Genomic DNA, 20,788 nt, shown 5'->3' with positions numbered 1-20,788 from the left:
CTAAATTGAATGATATAGCCACCCTATTTACTAATGAGGAAAAAATCGCTATTACTATATTATTAAATTGTTTCCTTTCTCGTTAAAGGGTGATGCTAAGATATGGTTTAATTATCTTGCTTCTAGTAGTGTGTGTAGTCCCCAAGATATGATCTATTACTTCTCTGCAAAATATTTTCCCGCTCATAAGAAACAAGCTGCCTTAAGGGAAATATTTAACTTTGTGCAAATCGAAGAAGAGAGTCTCCCACAAGCTTGGGGGAGGCTTCTCCGATTACTTAATGCTTTGCCTGATCACCCTCTCAAGAAAAATGAAATACTTGATATCTTTTATAATGGACTAACCGATGCTTCCAGAGACCACCTGGATAATTGTGTTGGTTGTGTTTCAGGGAAAGAACTGTTGAGCAAGCTGAATTGCTATTGAATAATATATTGAGTAATGATAATGAATGGACACTTCCCGAACCAACTCCTAAGCCAATTCCGAAGAAAAGGGGTATTCTATTTTCTCAGTCCTGAAGATATGCAAGAGGCAAAGAAATCTATGAAAGAAAAAGGTACTAAAGCTGAAGATGTTAAGAATTTACCAGCTATTTAAGAGATACATGGTCTTGATAACCCGACGCAGGTAGTAAAGGTAAATTCTCTCTATAGATTTGATAAGGGTGAAATCCCATCTACTAAGTTTGCTAGTCAATGCTTTGGATGAGTTTGGTAAGTTTATTGTTAAACAACAAGACTTCAATGCTTATTTTGGTAAACAATTGAAACACAATGTTTATATGGTTGAACACTTGAGTGATTATATGTCTAGAGTTAAAAGTGATCTTAAGCTTATTAGTAAACATGCTTCCATGGTTACCACTCAAGTAGAATAAGTGCTTAAGGCACAAGATGATTTTCTCAATGAGTTAAAAAATAAGAATAATGATAATGTTGTTAGAGTTATGACTAGAGGTGGTAAAATGACCCAGGAAACTTTGTATCCTGATGGCCACCCTAAGAGAGTTGAGCAGGATTCTGAGAGGATTAATACTAATACACCTAGTCCTTCTAATAAAAAGAAAAAGAACAAGGATATGACTTTACATGCTTCTAGTGAACCTGTTATTGACACACCTGAGAATCCCAATGATATTTCTATTTCTAATGCTGAAACACAATCTGGTGATGAGCATGAACCTAGTGATAATGTTAATAATGAGGTTCATGCTGATGCTCAACCTAGTAATAATAATGATGTAGAGATTGAACATGTTGTTGATCTTGATAACCCACAATCAAAGAATCAACATTATGATAAGAGAGACTTCGTTGCTAGGAAGCACGCGAAAGAAAAAGAACCATGGGTTCAGAAACCCATGCCTTTTCCTCCTAAGCCATCCAAGAAAAAGGATGATGAGGATTTGGACCGCTTTGCTGAAATGATTAGACCCATCCTTTTGCGTATGTGTTTCACTGATATGCTTAAAATGAACCCATATGCTAAGTATATGAACAATATTGTTACAAATAAAAGAAAGATACCGGAAGCTGAAATTTCCACCATGCTTGCCAATTATACTTTTAAGGGTGGAGTACCAAAGAAACTAGGAGATCCAGGAGTACCAACTATACCATGCTCCATTAAAAGAAACTATGTTAAAACTTCTTTATTTGATCTTGGAGCCGGTGTTAGTGTTATGCCTTTCTCTTTATACCGTAGACTTGATTTGAATAAGTTGACACCTATGAAATCTCTTTGCAAATGGCTGATAAATCAACTGCTATATCCATCGGTATTTGTGAGGATGTGCCTGTTGTGGTTGCAAACGTTACTATTTTAACGGACTTTGTTATTCTTGATATTCCCGAGGACGACAATATGTCGATCATCCTTGGTAGACCCTTTTTTGAATACTGCAGGGGCTGTTATTGATTGCAACAAAGGCTATCGTGGATTTGTCACGGCAGATGTCCTTGGTGTCAGGACTTAGTCGCGAGGCCAACACATCTATGTGGTAGCTTGAGAAGGGTTGAGTGGAACGAGAGATGCGAGGTTTTTTACCCAGGTTTGGCCCCTCACGGTGGAGGTAAAAGCCTACTCCTGATTCATTGATATTGATCATGGTGCTCACAATTACAAGGGTGCTCTTTGGCTACCTCTATCTCGAGAGCTATTGACTTGTCTGTCTCAACTTGTGGAACTTGTCCCTCTTGGGTGCCCTTCCCCTCCTTATATAAGTTGGAGGGGTGGGTTACATGTGAAGTCCTAGTAGGACTAGGACTACTCTATTCAAGGTGGAATCCTAGTCTTGCTTCCTTTGTAAGGGAAAACTCCTTATGCCTTTCCTCTTAAGCCAGCCCACCATAGCATGAGCCGGCCTTCTGGGCCCTGGACCTTGTCATCTATTTGACCCGCCATTAGGGTCATCAGTGAGTCACTAGACCAATGAATCGCTGAAAGTGCAACTATCCCTAGGTGGTTTTGGTAATTCCTAACAACATATAGCTCATTGGGCTAATACTATTCCAAGACAAATATTTCAGGAAAGCTCAATGAATGGCATGGCATGGATGAGGAAAGTGGATCCCTCAAAATACTAAGGACAAAAGGATTGGCTCAAGCTCAAAAGCTCAAGACTCTGCATTTTATATTTTAGTGATCCAAGATCACATTGAGTCTATAGGAAAAGCCAATACTATCAAGGAGGGATGAGGTGTTGCTTAATGAGTTTCTTGCTCCATAGTGCTTAGTGATATGCTCCAAAGAACCCTCAACTACTTTCTCATGTCCACATATGACCCAAACCAAAAGTCAAACTCGGCCCCACCGATTCTTTCTATTCGGCTCCACCGAGTTCAGAAGTCATAGCCACTGCCACAAACCCTAGGCAAATCGGTCTCAACGATAGGGATCTCGGTCTCACCGAGATGGGATTGTAATCTCTCTGTTTCCCTTCGTAACGTTTCGGTCTAATCGAAGTGAGCGATTGGTCCCACCGAGATTGCAATGTAAACTCTTTGTTTCCTTTTTGTAACATTTCGGTCTCACCGAAATGAGCGAATCGGTCCCACCGAGTTTACCTGACCAACTCTCTGGTTATCTTATTACCAAAATCGGTCTCATCGAGTTTGTGTAATCGGTCCCACCGAGATTACGTTATGCCCTAACCCTAACCATATCAGTCCTACCGATTTGCATGTCGGTCCCACCAAAAACCCTAATGGTCACTAGGTTTACTAAATCAGTCCGACCGAGTTTGTTGATTCGGTCCCACCGAGATTGGTAAATTGTGTGTAACGGTTAGATTTTGTGTGGAGGCTATATATACCCCTCCACCTCCTCTTCATTCGTGGAGAGAGCCATCAGAACAAACCTATACTTCCAACTTACCATTTCTGAGAGAGAACCACCTACTCATGTGTTGAGGCCAAGATATTCTATTCCTACCATATGAATCTTGATCTCTAGCCTTCCCCAAGTTGCTTTCCACTCAAATATTCTTTCCACTAAATCCAAATCCTGTGAGAGAGAGTTGAGTGTTGGGGATACTATCATTTGAAGCACAAGAGCAAGGAGTTCATCATCAACGCACCATTTGTTACTTCTTGGAGAGTGGTGTCTCCTAGATTGGCTAGGTGTCACTTGGGAGCCTCCGACAAGATTGTGGAGTTGAACCAAGGAGTTTGTAAGGGCAAGGAGATCGCCTACTTCGTGAAGATCTATCGCTAGTGAGGCAAGTCCTTCGTGGGCGACGGCCATGGTGGAATAGACAAGGTTGCTTCTTCGTGGACCCTTCTTTGGTGGAGCCCTCTGTGGACTCGCGCAGCCGTTACCCTTCGTGGGTTGAAGTCTCCATCAACGTGGATGTACGATAGCACCACCTATCGGAACCACGACAAAAACATTTGTGTCTCCAATTGCGTTTTAATCCTCCAAACCCTTCCCTTTACATTCTTGCAAGTTGCATGCTTTACTTTCCGATGCCCATATACTCTTTGCATGCTTGCTTGAATTGTGTGAAGATTGCTTGACTTGTGCTAAGATAGTTAAAATCTGCCAAAGACTAAAATTGGGAAAAGGTTAAGTTTTTAATTGGTCAAGTAGTCTAATCACCCCCCCTCTAGACATACTTCAAGATCCTACAAGTGGTATCAGAGCTTTAGTCTCCATTTGCTTTGATTTCCATAGCTTTTGGTGGTCATAGCCTTGGTTTCACAACATAGGATAGTATGACGTCTAGCGAGGGAAACTATCACCGTAGAGGTCCTTACTTTGATGGTACTAATTTTGCTAGTTGGAAGCATAAGATGAAAATGCATATGCTCGGACATAACCCCGCTGTTTGGGCTATTGTGTGTATTGGCTTGCAGGGTGAATTCTTTGATGGGAGAGAACCGAACCGTGAAGCTAGCGCGGATGGGTTGAAGATGCTGCAATACAACGCTCAAGCTTGTGATATCCTCTTCAACGGATTGTGCCCCGAAGAATTCAACAAAATCAGCCGCCTTGAGAATGCAAAGGAAATTTGGGATACTTTGATTGATATGCACAAAGGTACCGACTCCGTCAAGGAATCCAAATTGGATGTGCTCCACAGTCAACTTGACAAGTTCAAAATGAAGGATGGTGAAGGTGTCGCTGAAATGTACTCTAGGCTTGCTCTTATCACAAATGAGATTGCGGGCTTAGGAAGTGAAGAGATGACCGACAGATTCATCATCAAGAAGATCCTAAGAGCATTGGATGGAAAATATGATACCGTGTGCACAATGATCCAAATGATGCCAAATTACAAGAATCTCAAGCCAACGGAAGTCATTGGAAGAGTTGTTGCTCATGAGATGTCACTCAAGGATAAGGAGGAACTTCACAACAAGTCAAGTGGTGCTTACAAAGCCTCATGTGAAGCCCCTACATCATCAAGTGAGAAACAAACCTTCAATGAAGAATTGAGCTTAATGGTGAAGAACTTCAACAAATTCTACAAGAGTAGAAGAAAAGAGAGAAGCTCTAAGTCAAGGTCCTACAATGACAAAAGATCTTCCAGTCGAGAGCGCAATTGCTACAATTGTGGGAGACACGGACACTATTCCAATGAGTGTACGGCACCCTACAAAAGAAGAGAAGATTCTCCCAAGATAAGAAGTAGAAGAGAAGAATCACCGCCAAGAGAGAGAAGGAGTAGAGATGATCATTATGAACGAAGAACATCCCGGAGAAGCAAGGATTCGGAAAGGAAGGACAAGTCATGAAGGAGCTACACAAAACGAAGACATCAAGCTCATGTTGGTGAATGGGTATCCGGTTCTGACTCTGAACATCACTCCGAGAGAAGTTATCACTCCGACTCCGAACATACTCAAGATGAAGGTGTTGCCGGTCTAGAACTGGTGTCAACCAACTCCTACGACATATTTGATTCACCAAATGAAGGACTTGGAAGATGCTTCATGGCTAAAGGACCTAAGGTAACACACCCCGAGTATGTTGATTTCAATAGTGATGAAGATGACTTGTTAGGTGATGATGATTTACTTGTTGACAACTCTAGTGATGAATACTATGATGAAACATCAATTAATCATGCTAATCAAGATAAAACGAATGACAATGATAAGGAGAAGATTGAGTTTCTAACTAAAGAACTAAACACTCTTAAGTTAGCTCAAGAAACTATCTTAGAAGATCATCGAGAACTTTTAAGGGCTCATGAGAAGTTACGCTTTGAAAAGCTCAACCTTGAGCAGGAGCATGAGTTCTTAAAGGAAATCAATGATGATCTTTGCAAGAAAAGTTCTTCTTACATTGCCAAGCGTTTACTCTTATCTACTTACATGCCTCAAGTAAAGTCGAGCAACAAAAACAAGAAGGATTCTTCCTCTAGTAGTAACAATCATCATGTTAAATCCAATAATGTTGCTTCTAGTAGTTCTCTTAATTCCACAAATGATTCTCTTAGCCAAGTTACACTTGAGCAAGAAATATCTTATTGAAGGTAATTATAGAGAAAGGTGTTTACAAGAGCCTTGCCGGGAGTAAGCACTTTGAGGAAATTGTACGCTAGCAAGGAAGGCACCGGAAGAACCAAGGTGTTGGTTTTGAATGAAAGTTTAATGCCAATGGAGTTGAGTGGGAAGAAGATCAATACCCCAAGACAAAGTTTGTTCCTCAACAAGAGAAGTATGATCCTACTTCCATCAAGGGAACACAAGCTCAAGATGATCTTCCACCACAAGACCACAAGAAGAAAGGCAAGGAAAAGCTTCAAGAGGAGATTGATGCATTTGAAGAAGCTCCTAAGGCCTTGGTCAAGTGGGTTCCCAAGACTACGTCGAGTTCTACTTCATCAAGTATGACTACAACTCCAAGGATTCCCATCAAGATAATGTGGATCCCGAAGAAGAAGAACTAGAGAGTTCTTGAGGGTGACTCCGCCAACGTTCTTCACTCATATCATTATGGCAAGGAGAAGTGCAATCAACTTCCACATCTTGCACTAGTTCAAGGAGTCACAAACCCTCTTGTTGGTAAGACAAGGGACAAGGTAACCTAATGCTTTCATGGACATCATCTTGTGTGTGCATCACTCTATGTCTATGGATATCCTTGTTTGTTCCTTGTGGGACTAACCCGTGTAGGTATTGAAAGTGCAACTCACTCCAAAGGATTGTTCCAAATGATCTTCATCAACATTGAGCATCCACATATTCAACACCTACATGAAGTCATCATCGACAAAACCCAAGGTTAGTTCATCCCTCTAAGGGGGGATCTCACATCTAGGGGGAGCTTAACTCTAAGAATTGAGTCAAAGCAACTCTAATGGTGTGAACACATCAATGCATTATGTAAAAGTGGTAACCCCACTTGAGCTTAAACGATGAGTATGACCTATGATCAAATGTTCTCATTTGACTCCTAAGTCAATATACTCATATATAGATGACCTAGTCATCGCCAATTATTTGATAGATGCTAGAATTGGTTGTGCATGCTTTGCCACATATTTCATTTGCCATTTTATTGTGTGAGCATGTTGGTTGCATATTTAACTCATTCGAGGACATCCACTTGTTGCTTTGATTGATTGGTTTCTTTTTCTTTTGCCAAGTGGATGAACAAGAATGCCTAAGAACCTTCTCTAGCTATCTATGCTTTTCTTGTCTCAAACTCTATTGATGCTACATCACAAAATTTGATCAAGTCAGATTCGAACCACTCTGTGTGAGGAGCACTCAGAGTACCCGATTCATCATGGACTTAAACTTCCAAAACTTCTTTGTGTGTTTCGGTCTGACCGATTCTTCCATTTCGGTCATACCGAGATCACTAAGTCGATCTAGGTTTTCAATCTCGGTGCAACCGATTTGAACTTTTCGGTCTCACCGAGTTGCTATAATTGTCAACAGTTATGCATCTCGGTGCCACCGAGTTGTTCCACTCGGTCACACCGATAGGGTCGGGCTATATATACTCACGGGCAAAATTTGGAAAACTTTCTCCAATCCCCTTCGCCCGTGCATAGCTCGCTCTGCCTTCTAGGTCTCCGGATCGTCGACTTCGTCGCCAGCCGCCTCCTGTCGCTGGTCTCTGCCGCCGTTAATGGCATTCAACCCCGCCGTTGCCGCCGTAGCGAGTTCATCGCCAAGCTAGGGTATGGACTCGATCACAGTGCTAACCCCGTCCAATTCCTAGCACACTGTATTCATTATGATTCTTGCCACGATTGAAATGACTCTATCCACTCAAAACAATCCTTAGAATAGATGCGATTTGGAAATTTAGGGTTAGGTTTCCGCCGAAACCATCTCGGACCCACCGAGTTGTAGAACTCGGTTCCACCGATTAGGCTAAGGCCATTGCACAAGTAATTCTCGGTCTGACCGAGAATTGCAAATCGGTGTGACCGAGTTCAGGACTTTGTGAAACCCTAGCAGTCTCGGTGCCACCGAACTGTGACTCGGTCTAACTAAGTTCACTAGTTTAGGTTCCAAAAGCTGCTTCGGTATCACCGAGTTTACAAATCGGTTGATCTGAAATGCTTTCTATGGAAAACTAAAACTAAGTTTTTGAATCATTCTTTTGTAAAAACCTCTGTATTTTGTGATGCTCATCCATTCTATCTCATCTATAACTATTCATAGGGTTAGCAGTCAGTGTTTGCAGTATGTTAGACCAAAGTGATAGCCAGAACAAGTCAGAAGTGCAGATTCACATGAGTGAGGGCACTAGTCCCTCTAGCAGCTCAGATGATGGCAGCAGGAGCACCCCAAGCAACTTGCCCAAAGCTGCCACCAAGGCCAGAAAGAAGAAGACCTCAGAATCTAAGGATGAAGACTATGTGGCAGCTGAGGATGAGGCCACTTCTAAGAAGAAAGTGCTCACAAATAAGTATGGCACAGCTGCAACTACTAAGGCTGAGAGTCGATCTAGCACTATGCATTTTCTATGAACTTTTGGGTAACTCGTTGCCAAAGGGGGAGAAAAATGTATAGATCATAGGCTTCGAGAGAGAGAGAGTTTGCTTTTGTTCTCTCTTGTTTTGGTGGTTGAACTTTATTTGCTTTGCTTGCTTGAGATACTACATTATTGCCTGTGTAAGACATTGATGATCATGTGTTTGATCATAAGCTACACTTATGCTTGTTGGATGACATTATCCCATTTATCTCTATATGATCATTCACTTTACTTGGTGATGAGTGCATGCATTCAATCTTTATTACTTTGAGCGCTCCACCAAGATGTATGTGACATGGAAGAGTAACCCATGAGCCTAATTCCTTGTGCATTTGCAGTCCAAAGCAAATCTTAAAACTATGCACAAATTTAGGGGGAGCTCTTGCTTATCACATACTTCTCAAAGCAACAATGTTTTTCATTATTATTATCATTTGTCAAAGCTTTGATCTATATGTTGTCATCAATTACCAAAAAGGGGGAGATTGAAAGTGCAACTATCCCTAGGTGGTTTTTGTAATTCCTAACAACATATAGCTCATTGGGCTAATACTATTCCAAGACAAATATTTCAGGAAAGCTCAATGAATGGCATGGCATGGATGAGGAAAGTGGATCCATCAAAATACTAAGGACAGAAGGATTGGCTCAAGCTCAAAAGCTCAAGACTCTGCATTTTATATTTTAGTGATCCAAGATCGCATTGAGTCTATAGGAAAAGCCAATACTATCAAGGAGGGATGAGGTGTAGCTTAATGAGTTTCTTGCTCCATAGTGCTTAGTGATATGCTCCAAAAAACCCTCAACTACTTTCTCATATCCACATATGACCCAAACCAAAAGTCAAACTCGGCCCCACCGATTATTTCTATCCGGCGCCACCGAGTTCAGAAGTCATAGCCACTGCCACAAACCCTAGGCAAATCGGTCTCACCGATAGGGATCTAGGTCTCACCGAGATGGGATTGTAATCTCTCTATTTCCCTTCGTAACGTTTCAGTCTAACCGAAGTGAGCGATCGGTCCCACCGAGATTGCAATGTAAAATCTTTGTTTCCTTTTTGTAACATTTCGGTCTCACCGAAATGAGCGAATCGGTCCCACCGAGTTTACCTGACCAACTCTCTGGTTAGCTTATTACCAAAATCGGTCTCACCGAGTTTGTGTAATCGGTCTCACCGAGATTACATTATGCCCTAACCCTAACCATATCGGTCCTACCAAGTTGCATGTTGGTCCCACCAAAAACCCTAATGGTCACTAGGTTTACTAAATCAGTCCGACCGAGTTTGTTGATTCGGTCCCACCGAGATTGGTAAATTGTGTGTAACAGTTAGATTTTGTGTGGAGGCTGTATATACCCCTCCACCTCCTCTTCATTCATGGAGAGAGCCATCAGAACAAACCTACACTTCCAACTTACCATTTCTGAGAGAGAACCACCTACTCATGTGTTGAGGCCAAGATATTCCAATCCTACCATATGAATCTTGATCTCTAGCCTTCCCCAAGTTCCTTTCCACTCAAATCTTCTTTCCACTAAATCCAAATCCTGTGAGAGAGAGTTGAGTGTTGGGGAGACTATCATTTGAAGCACAAGAGCAAGGAGTTCATCATCAATGCACCATTTGTTACTTCTCTGAGAGTGGTGTCTCCTAGATTGGCTAGGTGTCACTTGGGAGCCTCCGACAAGATTGTGGAGTTGAACCAAGGTGTTTGTAAGGGCAAGGAGATCGCCTACTTCGTGAAGATCTACCGCTAGTGAGGCAAGTCCTTCGTGGGGGACGGCCATGGTGGGATAGACAAGGTTGCTTCTTCGTGGACCCTTCTTGGGTGGAGCCCTCTGTGGACTCGCGCAACCGTTACCCTTTGTAGGTTGAGGTCTCCATCAACGTGGATGTACGATAGCACCACCTATCGGAACCACGACAAAAACATCCGTGTCTCCAATTGCGTTTGAATCCTCCAAACCCTTCCCTTTACATTCTTGCAAGTTGCATGCTTTACTTTCTGCTGCCCATATACTCTTTGCATGCTTGCTTGAATTGTGTGAAGATTGCTTGACTTGTGCTAAGATAGTTAAAATCTGCCAAAGACTAAAATTGGGAAAAGGTTAAGTTTTTAATTGGTCAAGTAGTCTAATCACCCCCCCCCCCTCTAGACATACTTCGAGATCCTACAATTGCCAAACCAGCGAGTCACTAGTCTTCAGGCGGGTTACCGATGAACTGCCAAGTCCCGTTCGGGTCATATATCCGGCCGGGTCATACCACGGGGTATATCCCCGACATTAGCCCCTAGTTTAATTTGGATTTATCCATGTTAAACTGATCCTTCAAAATAAACACAAGAACAAATTTGACAGGTCGTGCTCCGGGTTAAAAATAACCGGCACCTGCTCATCCTTAAGTCCTTGTCATTTCCTTCTTGATACGTGTCCATGACCTGATAGCAAATCTCCTTTAGCGGATATGTTCAAACTTTGCCAGTGCAAAAAATCCAGATACTCCTTCTAAAAAATCCAGGTCAACAGGCCAGTTTTATAGTCAATTTGCTGACATTGGTCTCCTGATTTTCAGCGGGCTTGAAGATGTAAATAATTGCCAAAATCGTTGGGTTATAAAACAGATGATGTCGGGTCATGATTGTTGCTGATGCCGGTTCATAATTTTGCTGACACCGGGTCATAATTGTTGCTAACGTCAGGTCATGATTGTTGTAGATGCCAGGTTAATCTTACTCTTTACGATGGATCATAAACTCTACAGATTTCTCCAATAATAATAATATAATACCTGGTTTGCTCAAAACTAAGAATTTGAAGTTGTTCCTCCCTTATATGTATATCACTTGTAGCCCCCAAGTCTTAAGAGGAGAACGTAGTGATAGCTTAAGACTTGCTTTAATATAAATGTTGCAACTTTGGAGAAATTCAGGTTGTTCATGTAAGTCACCAATCATAAACTGAAAACTTTGTACTTCCCATGTGTAGCCTCCAAGTGTCGGGTCATTATGCAATAATGAGCAGGGACTTTGTAGACATGATCATATAGATTTAAGCAGCAATGTGTAGCCCCCAAGGGCCAGCTGAGTAAGACAATACTGAGCTGGGACTTTATATGTACTTCAAAAAATAACACCATATGATGCAATTCCCAAGTTTTAGGTTACCTTTGACAGGAGCAATTAGTATCCCCCAAGGGCCAGCTCATCACAATGTGACCGGTCGGGTCTTCATAAGGCGAGTTAAAAATGACCTTGCATTAGCCCCCAAGTGTCATGGTGAATGCTTGTAGTGACATGGGACTTCCATATTTGATATAATCATGATTTGAATAATGTAGCTCCCAAGTGTCGGCCCATATGCCTGCAGCGACTCGGGACTATTCCTTCCATTGTAGAATTAATCATATCCATTGATAAAGAAAACAATAGCCATTACGCTGAAGCGACTTTGAAAACCTCAATCATAATACTGGTTATTGATAACAATAATAAAAGTCCAGCAATGTTGGCTATTCCATATTTGAATAATATAATCCGGTATGAAAACCTCAGTCATTCAATATCATAATGTAAATCTAGCCAAGCTTGGCTATTAAAGATTTGAATACTTTATCTGTTGACAAGTAAATCCGGAGTTAAATACCCGGTGGCTCTTGGCCGATGGCGACTTAATATGCATCCATGGTAATCTGAGATTTTTGTAACCCGGTAGCTTATAGCCTTTGTAAAAATCAAGAACTAATAACCGTTTTGAAACACCAATTTTGATGATCGGCTTGAACTTAATCATTGATGTAAGCCATAGCTCTGCATGTTCTGCACAAAGTTTGAACAACATATGCCCTGGTGACTTATCGTCAAAAGCCAGGGCGGGTAACTACCCAAACATAATATAGTCTTATGCAATCATGAAAATACTAGAATTAAGGCCATTCAAGCCTAAACATACTAGCGACTTAAAGTCAAAAGCTAGGGCGGGTTATGAAACCTCGCATATTTATATAACCAGGAAAATCATACCTGCAGAATTGGCTCATACTGCCGGCTTACATCACCATATGTAGTGATGGTGATAATCCAAAGATTAATAAACACATGACTCCAATGGCGCGATCCAAAGTATACTGGCGACTTATCATCCAAAGCCAGGGCGGGTTATCAAAAACCCCAAATATTCATACAGTTATTGAAAGACATACCTGTAGATTAATACCATGGTGATGCCTTGATAATTTTAGTACGGAGCCAGTATCAACGCAGAGTCATGAAATATCATCATTTCGATTGCTCAATGCAAAATATCCTGGCGACTTAAAGTCTACTATCAGGGCGGGTTATTAACCCAAGACTCTCAAAGATGAGTCATAGAATCAAGGCTACATGGCCTGGAAAAATTGGCTCAAATTGCCGGCTTGCATCGACATACACAGTGTAGGTGCACAACATCAAGTGCACAATCAAAAAATACTGGGGACTTATCATCCAAAGCCAGGATGGGTTCATCAAAAACCCTAAATATGCTCAAATATGAGTCATAAAGATTAAGGCTACATGGCCTGAATCATTTTAAACCATATGTCAATATGGTACAAGGATATGAACCAAAACAATGTTCATAGAAAATAACAAAGCAGAAAAACAAGGCTTTCCTAGTCCGCCAAGCCTCAATATCAAATGTTGTTCAAGGGCCGCACAGCCACTCAGTTAATCCTTTATTCAAACCTGTAAGCCGGGCCTCACATGACCAATCGTCATTTTAACTTTGACAAGTTCAGGGTCTTTATAAGATTGACTATCAAAATTACAGTGGGTCATTCCAGGATTACCTGGGTGGAGTGGCAGACATACAAAGGCAGGATAACCCAGATTTTTGGTGAATACACCTGGCGTCCAAGCCAATCAAAAGGGTAAATAAAGCTATGTTCGTTGAACAGGAAGCCCCCAAGTGATATATAATGAGCCCTCAAGGTAGGATACCTATGTTAGAACTGTGCGTTGCAACAAGTTCTCTTTGGTAACCTTGGGCAATAAGCCCCCAAGTGTTTTACAACAAGGCGTATAAGCCGGATCAATAGGGTAGTCATAGCTATGCTCAGCGAGCAGGAAGCCCCCATGTTATTTGTAACAAGGTGTGTAAGCCGGATTAATAGGGTAGTCATAGCTATGCTCAGTGAGCAGGAAGCCCCCATGTTATTTGTAACAAGGCGTGTAAGCCGGATCAATAGGGTAGTCATAGCTATGCTCAATGAGCAGGAAGCTCCCATGTTATTTGTAACAAGGCATGCAAGCCGGATCAAGAGGGTAGTCATAGTTATGCTCAGTGAGCAGGAAGTCCCCAAGTGACCAATAATGTGATAAGCCAATAAGGTAGGATGCCCATGTTTGAACCACGTATCATGGAAGCAAGTTCTCTTTGGAAACCTTTAATTTTTCCTATGAACTCGAACTTGCGAGAGATGGATTCTTTTTGAACCGGACATTAAGAGCTTCAAAGCTTTGTGAGAGACAGATTTTCCATGAGCCGGATTTTACACCGGAATCCTTCATTTTAAGACGGAAATTTTCTGACGGCCTTTAAATTTTCATCAATATGGTAGTAGCCTCTGGGACCGGGTTATCTTCCCTCCAATGACCCTGGGTTCTTGAATCTGCTTAAGCTGACAAGATTTGTTGAGCCATGTCATTATAGCCCCCGAGTCTTAAGACGACTTGAGGAGTTGACTTTAAGATTCTCCATACTTGACCGTGATATAAACCAACATAGAAATTAAAAAGTGGAACGCTGAAATTTATGTAAACTAGAAGCTTGAAGCGAGTTGATGATCCTCGCAATACGTGTTGTATACTTCGGGTATGAGTCATTCAACAAACTCCATGGCATGAAGGTCACTTTTGTAGTAAACCATTTGTCCTGCATTAAAGTATTTGCAAGCGAGAGTAATATGTAATATAAAAATATACTAGATGGATTTCATTTGATATCAGAAATTAACCGCCGCGGAGTTGATGATCACAAAGGTGAAGTTGAAGTTAATCACGGGCGAGTCGGCCGCGGGAGCAGACAGATGAGCCGGCCGCAACATTGTAAACCGGTGCGGACAAGCGAGTCAATCGCAGGCTGATACGTCTCCAAGATATCTATAATTTTTGATTGTTCTATGCTATTATATTGCCTGTTTTGGATGTTTATGGGCTTTACTTTACACTTTTATATCATTTTTGGGACTAACCTACTAACCAGAGGCCCAACCCGAATTACTGTTTTTTTGCGTATTTAAGTGTTTCGAAGAAAAGGAGTATCAAACGGAGTCCAAACGGAATGAAACCTTCGGGAGCGATCTTTTTGGAACAAACGAAATCCAGGAGACTTGGAGTGGACGTCAAGAAGTAGCCGAGGTTTTCACGAGGCAGGAAGGCGCGCCCTAGGGGGTGGGCGCGCCCCCCACCCTCATAGGCCCCTTGTGGCTCCCCCAACCTACCTCCTCCGCCTATATATATCCACGTACCCTAAAAACATCCAGGAGCACCACGAAAACTATTTCCACCGCCGCAACCTTCTGTATCTACGAGATCCCATCTTGGAGCCTTCATCGGTGCTCCGTAGGAGGGTGAATCAACCATGGAGGGCCTCTACATCATCTCCAAGGCCTCTCCGATAAGTTGTGAGTAGTTTACCACAGACCATCGGGTCCATAGTTATTAGCTAGATGGCTTCTTCTCTCTCTTTGAATCTCAATACAAAGTTCTCCCTGATCTTCTTGGAGATCTATTCGATGTAACTATTTTTGCGGTGTGTTTATCGAGATCTTATGCATTGTGTGTTTATGATCAAGTTTATCTATGAGAAGTATTTGAATCTCCTCTGAATTCTTTTATGTATGATTGCTTATCTTTGCAAGTCTCTTCGAATTATCAATTAGGTTTGTCCTACTAGATTGATCTTTCTTGCAATGGGAGAAGTGCTTAGCTTTGGGTTCAATCTTGCGGTATCCTTTCCCAGTGACAACAGGGGCAGCAAGGCACATATTGTATTGTTGCCATCGAGGATAAAAAGATGCGGGTTATATCATATTGCTTGAGTTTATCCCTCTACATCATGTCATCTTTCTTAATGTGTTACTCTGTTCTTATGAACTTAATACTCTAGATGCAGGTAGGAGTCGGTCGATGTGTGGAGTAATAGTAGTAGATGCAGAATCGTTTCGATCTACTTGTTACGGACGTGATGCCTATATACATGATCATGCCTAGATATTCTCATAACTATGCACTTTTCTATCAATTGCTCGATAGCAATTTGTTCACCCACCATAATACTTATGCTATCTTGAGAGAAGCCACTAGTGAAACCTATGGCCCCCGGGTCTATCTTTTATCATATAAGTTTCCAATCTACTTTATTTTGCAATCTTTACTTTCCAATCTATATCATAAAAATACCAAAAATATTTATCTTATCTTATTATCTCTATCAGATCTCACTTTCGCAAGTTACCGTGAAGGGATTGACAACCCCTTTATCGCGTTGGTTGCGAGGTTCTTGTTTGTTTGTGTAGGTACGAGGGACTTTTGAGGAGCCTCCTACTGGATTGATACCTTGGTTCTCAAAAACTGAGGGAAATACTTACGCTACTGTCGGTGGGAAACGACATCTATGGGATCACTAGAATCCCTACTACGGTTGCGGGGCACGGGATCGGGAGAAGAGCGGGACTAGTAGACAGCACAAAGGGGATTTACCCAGGTTCGGGCCACAAAGATGCGTAAAACCCTACGATCCTGCTTTGGTGGATGTATTTAGTGTTCTTGAGCTCTTGAACTAGCTCTAGGTGCTACCAGGTTCCAAAGAGCCGAATCCTTCTCCAGTGCGCCATGGGCCTCCTTTTGTAGGCGAAAGGGGCTGCCACAGTGGCATACAGGAGGTGGAAAGTGCTACAGCACTGTGAGCTTATCGCTGGTATTACAGGACAAAGCACATTTAATGCGAGGCTTAGGTCTCCCTTCACTTTATCAGGGACGGGAGCGAGGCCCATCCCATCCGTCATTGCCCCACCTTGCTTTGACACGCGCCCTAGCCAGCGATGCATGAGGTGCCATGTAGGTAGGTAGGAAGCTGAGGTGGCGCGGTGGTGGAGCCTCCACGAAGGGTTGCATGTTGCCGCGCAGGTGCCTGCCCAGCTGGTTGCGTTGGCAGCTGCATGCGAACGGTGGCGAAGACTTGGCTGGCGTGGGCCTGGCAGTGGCCCTGCAGGCACGCTTGGCGAGGGCCTTGTCGGGTGGCCCGGCAAGGGTCTTGCCGCGGCACGCCGTCATCCCCGGTAAGGACCTTGCCGGGGGTCTCGTGGGCTTCCTCGGTAAGAACCCTGTCAAGGATTGTCGCCTTCCTATCCTCATTTGATCTTGATGATTCTTTGTCTTCACAAAGATCTGCATGCCACTGCTGGGGTGCCTCCCGAGCCCTGTCCCAATGTGTTTGTTTAGCGTTGGTGGGCTCGAAGGTGGCTCGCTCAGCTGGTGTGGGCAAGCAGCCCCGGCAAGGGTCTTGCCGGGGAAACCTGCTTCGTCCATCCGATCTTTGTGGCCTTGGTCCTTGTCGTTGCTTTGTTTTGTCTTGTGCCTTCGGCTTCTCTCCGGCTTCCCTTTCCTGCCCTGTTATGCATGGCCGTGGAGGGTGGCTCCGACTGCCCATGCACAAGTAAAGGGGTCAAAAGCAGAGCCCAACTTTTGTACACCGACAGGAGCCCCCGGGCCTGGGCCATACATAAGCGCAGCAGGTTGTTGGGCTAGGCCGAGAACGGTGCGTGGGCAGTTGGGGCGGATTTTTACCACGGTAACTATTCTGTCTGCTGCGCTTCCCCCATGACCTGCATTGGACGCGCGTTGTGGGGGAGCGCGCGTGACGTGGGAGGCATGCGTGGGATAGCGTCCGCACGCATGCGTTGCATCGCAGCTAATGGGAAAGGAGGCGGCCCGCGCCTTCCCCATAAAAAGGAATAACCGCGGGCGCGCTACTCACTTTACCCTTCCCCTGTGCCTTCCCCAATCTTGAAACCGCCGCCCCCTTTCTTCCTTCTCGAGCCCCCTGCTTTCGTCCATCGTCGACGTGCTTCTGCCATCCCCTGCCCTCTGCTTCTTGCAGCTGCAATGGCGCCCAAATCCATCAAAGGAAAAGGGGCAGCCAAAGATGCCGGGGCGGCGGAGCCATCGGAGAGCGAGCAGGTGGCGCGACGAGCGCAGTTCGCCCTCTTCCCCTCGACGGTCGACATGGCCATGCTTCGGGAGTACTATAAGCTTCTGTGGGGGGTGAAGACGGGGGGAGAAACGACGGGGCATCCAGCCACACGCGTCGTCCCTGCCAGCGCTGGTCCTGCCCCAAATCGGTATCCCTTCTTCGTCGACTACTTCTCTTGTGGGCTTTGTCCCTCCTTCTCTGATTTTTTCAAGGACATTATGCACACCTTCGGCTTCCGCCTCCTGAATTGCACTCCGAATGCCGTGGCGTGCATGGCCCTTTTCGCACACCTCTGCGAGGGCTTTGCCGGGGTGCATCCCAACACGGCGCTCTTCCGCCGTTACTTCTCCCCTCAGATCCAAAAGTGAGGCGCCATTACCGGCAGCATCGCTTGGATCCCGAGGGCCAAGGGAGCATACCCGGAGGGCGCCATGAAGGAGAGGTGGGAACAGTGGCAGGGTCGGTGGTGCTGGATCGAGGAAGAGAACCCGCCAGCATTTTGTGAGGTCCGTCGGGTGGCGCCGGTTCGCGGAAAGGACTGGGGCGACGTTGACACCGATGATGAGAAGCTCACGATCGCCACCACCGGGATTCTCCGGCTTACCCGGGCCGGTCTCACCATTGAGATGATCGGAGCGGACTTTATCCGCCACCGAATCGTTCCTCTACATGACAAGGGGAGGCCGGCCTGGCTTTTTGTGAACGCTGCTGACATTATGAGGCTCTGCCCCGGCCTCGACCAGAATCTGACGGTGGTGAGGCACGCCCATCTCTGTCAGCGGATTTTCCAGCTCGAGGTCAATGAAGAAGGCGAGGTCGAGCGGTCCGGCAAGGCTGCAAGGGCTGTCGCGAAGGCCGGCAAGGTGGACAAGGATCCTGTCTTCAAGTTGCCGGCGGGAGTGGTCCCGCTTAGTAACATTTCTCTCCAGTCGGAGATCATCGCCATGATGCCGCTTTTCAACGCGCATGGCGTTGACCCGAGCTGGGTCGCGCCTGATGAGCTCAAGGTGCAGGAGTTCTTTGACACCTTGCATGTGGCGCACATCGCCGCCGAGCCGCGGCTCGTCCAGGACACTTCTCAAGAGGAGCTGGACTACATCGCCGCCAGGGTGCGGGAGTCAAGGCTCACCACGGAGTCGGCAAAGCTTGCCGATGAGGCCGGCAATGCTGGTGGCACAGTGGATAGGGCCGCGGTGGAAGCGGAGGAGGAGGATCTTACCTGGTGGGCGGCGGCCGCTGGGGAGGCCAGCGGCGCCAGCGCTGGGGCCCCCCTCGTCGAGGATGCCGTCGACGGGTCTTCGGAGGAGGACGAAGGAGAGGAGATCGCGGCCTCCGACCCTCTTGCCACTGTGAGGGGGTGAGTCCTGCGGCGGGCCGCCTCCGGCGATCTGGTTCGTCCTAGCCACGCCGCGCAGCTGCGACTGGCTCAGGGCATCTGCACGCCAGACGAGGGCCGCGAGGAAGGTGGTGGAGACCATGGTGGCAAGGAGGAAGGCATCTGCTTCCTCATCATCCAGGCGTGCCCAGACGCCACCGCTCTCCCCGCCGCCGCAGATGTTGGTGCGGGGTTTGCCTTCAACTTTGGGCCTCTCAGCCCGGAGAGAGACTTTGGGCCGCTCAGCCCGGAGAGAAAAAGGAAAACAACAGAGGAGCAGGAGGAAGAAAATGAAGAGTAGGCTTCTGCTTTCCTCCCTCATTCCTTACACTTCCCCTGACGGCGTTGCTCACTTGTCTTCATCTTGCAGGGATGTGGAGACACTGGCCCAAAGGATAAAGAGGGCCAGGATTTCGGCGAGTGGCTAGCCCCCGGCAGGCACCCCGGCATGCCACTGGTGGTGTCGAGCAGCCCGGACAGCAGCCCCCGGCCCAGCCCCCAGCGTCAGTCCATCACCCACCCTCTATCAACGTGCGTCATGCACGATGCTTCAGTGCTAACCATGCCGTGGATGCAGGAAGGGAGCAGCACCAAGGGGAGCCACAAAGGGCTTCTCCGATCATGCCGCCTCTGTCAACCACACCGCCCCAAGGGGCGTCCCCGGCAAGGGCACCAAGCACCGAAGCCATGGACATGGAGGAGGGGGAGGAGAATGCAGGCGCCGGTGGCTTTGCCTCGACACCGGACCTCGGCGGAGAAAGGGCTTCCGCCTCTCGGCCTAGCGCGGGTAAGCCATTTGTTCTCCGTCTCCACATGCATCTTTTCTTCTTTTTTTATTGGTGCTGATATCAGCGTTTGTCTTGTTTCCTTCTTGGCATCCAGGTTTCTCCTCGACGGACCCAGATGATGTTGACACCATGCTCAAGGACGTCGCCGAGGATGCTGCGGCGCAGGCCGAGAATGTTGCCGTCGAGGAGAGCGCTAAGGGTGTTGCTGAAGACGCCGCCAAGGGGCCTGTTGAGGAGCCCGGCAAGGGGCCTACCGAGGAGGTGGCGGTCGATGCCAACCCTCCTCCTCCGCTGCCTCCGGCTTCGGCAGGTACTTGAGGGTGAGTGAGGACCTCTTCGTCCATCTCCCAGGCGCGTCGATCTCTAGGGCTCCCATCAAGGGGGAGATGCTCGACGGCAAGGTGCTTGCCGCCGCCAGGCTCGAAGTTGTCGATGAGCCGAGTGTTGACGGTGATGGTTCCCAGGAAGAGTGGCTGCTCCAGGCCATGGATGCCAGCTTTCGGAAGCTCTAGGCTCTCCACCACGGTCGCCTGGAGCAGGCCAAGTCCAAGGCCGCGGTGGTGGAGAAAGTGGAAGCGGACTTCGAAGGGCGCGTTGCCGAGGGGCAAGATTGGTGGCGCCAGGCTCACGACAAGCTGAAGGCCGCCCAGAGCGAGCTAGCCAAACGCGACATGGAGCTCACAATGAAGTTGGCCGATATCGAGAAGGCCCAAGAGACGCGAAGAACTTGGCCGCCGAAGCCGAAGCCGCCCGGACCCAGCACGAGGCCGCACTGAAATCCCAGGAAGAGGACCTCGCCGCGCGCGAGGAGAAGCTTGCCGCCACACTCCGTGGCAAGGATGAAGAGGAATGCAAGCTCATCGTGCAGCGGACCCAAGAGCTAGAGCAGAGGCATCACGAAGCACTCAATGCCCAGACTCAGGTCTACGCTGGCAAGGT

Source organism: Triticum aestivum, chromosome 3B, assembly GCF_018294505.1.
Source record: "Triticum aestivum cultivar Chinese Spring chromosome 3B, IWGSC CS RefSeq v2.1, whole genome shotgun sequence".
NCBI lineage: Eukaryota > Viridiplantae > Streptophyta > Magnoliopsida > Poales > Poaceae > Triticum > Triticum aestivum.
Note: the sequence above shows the minus strand (reverse complement) of the source record.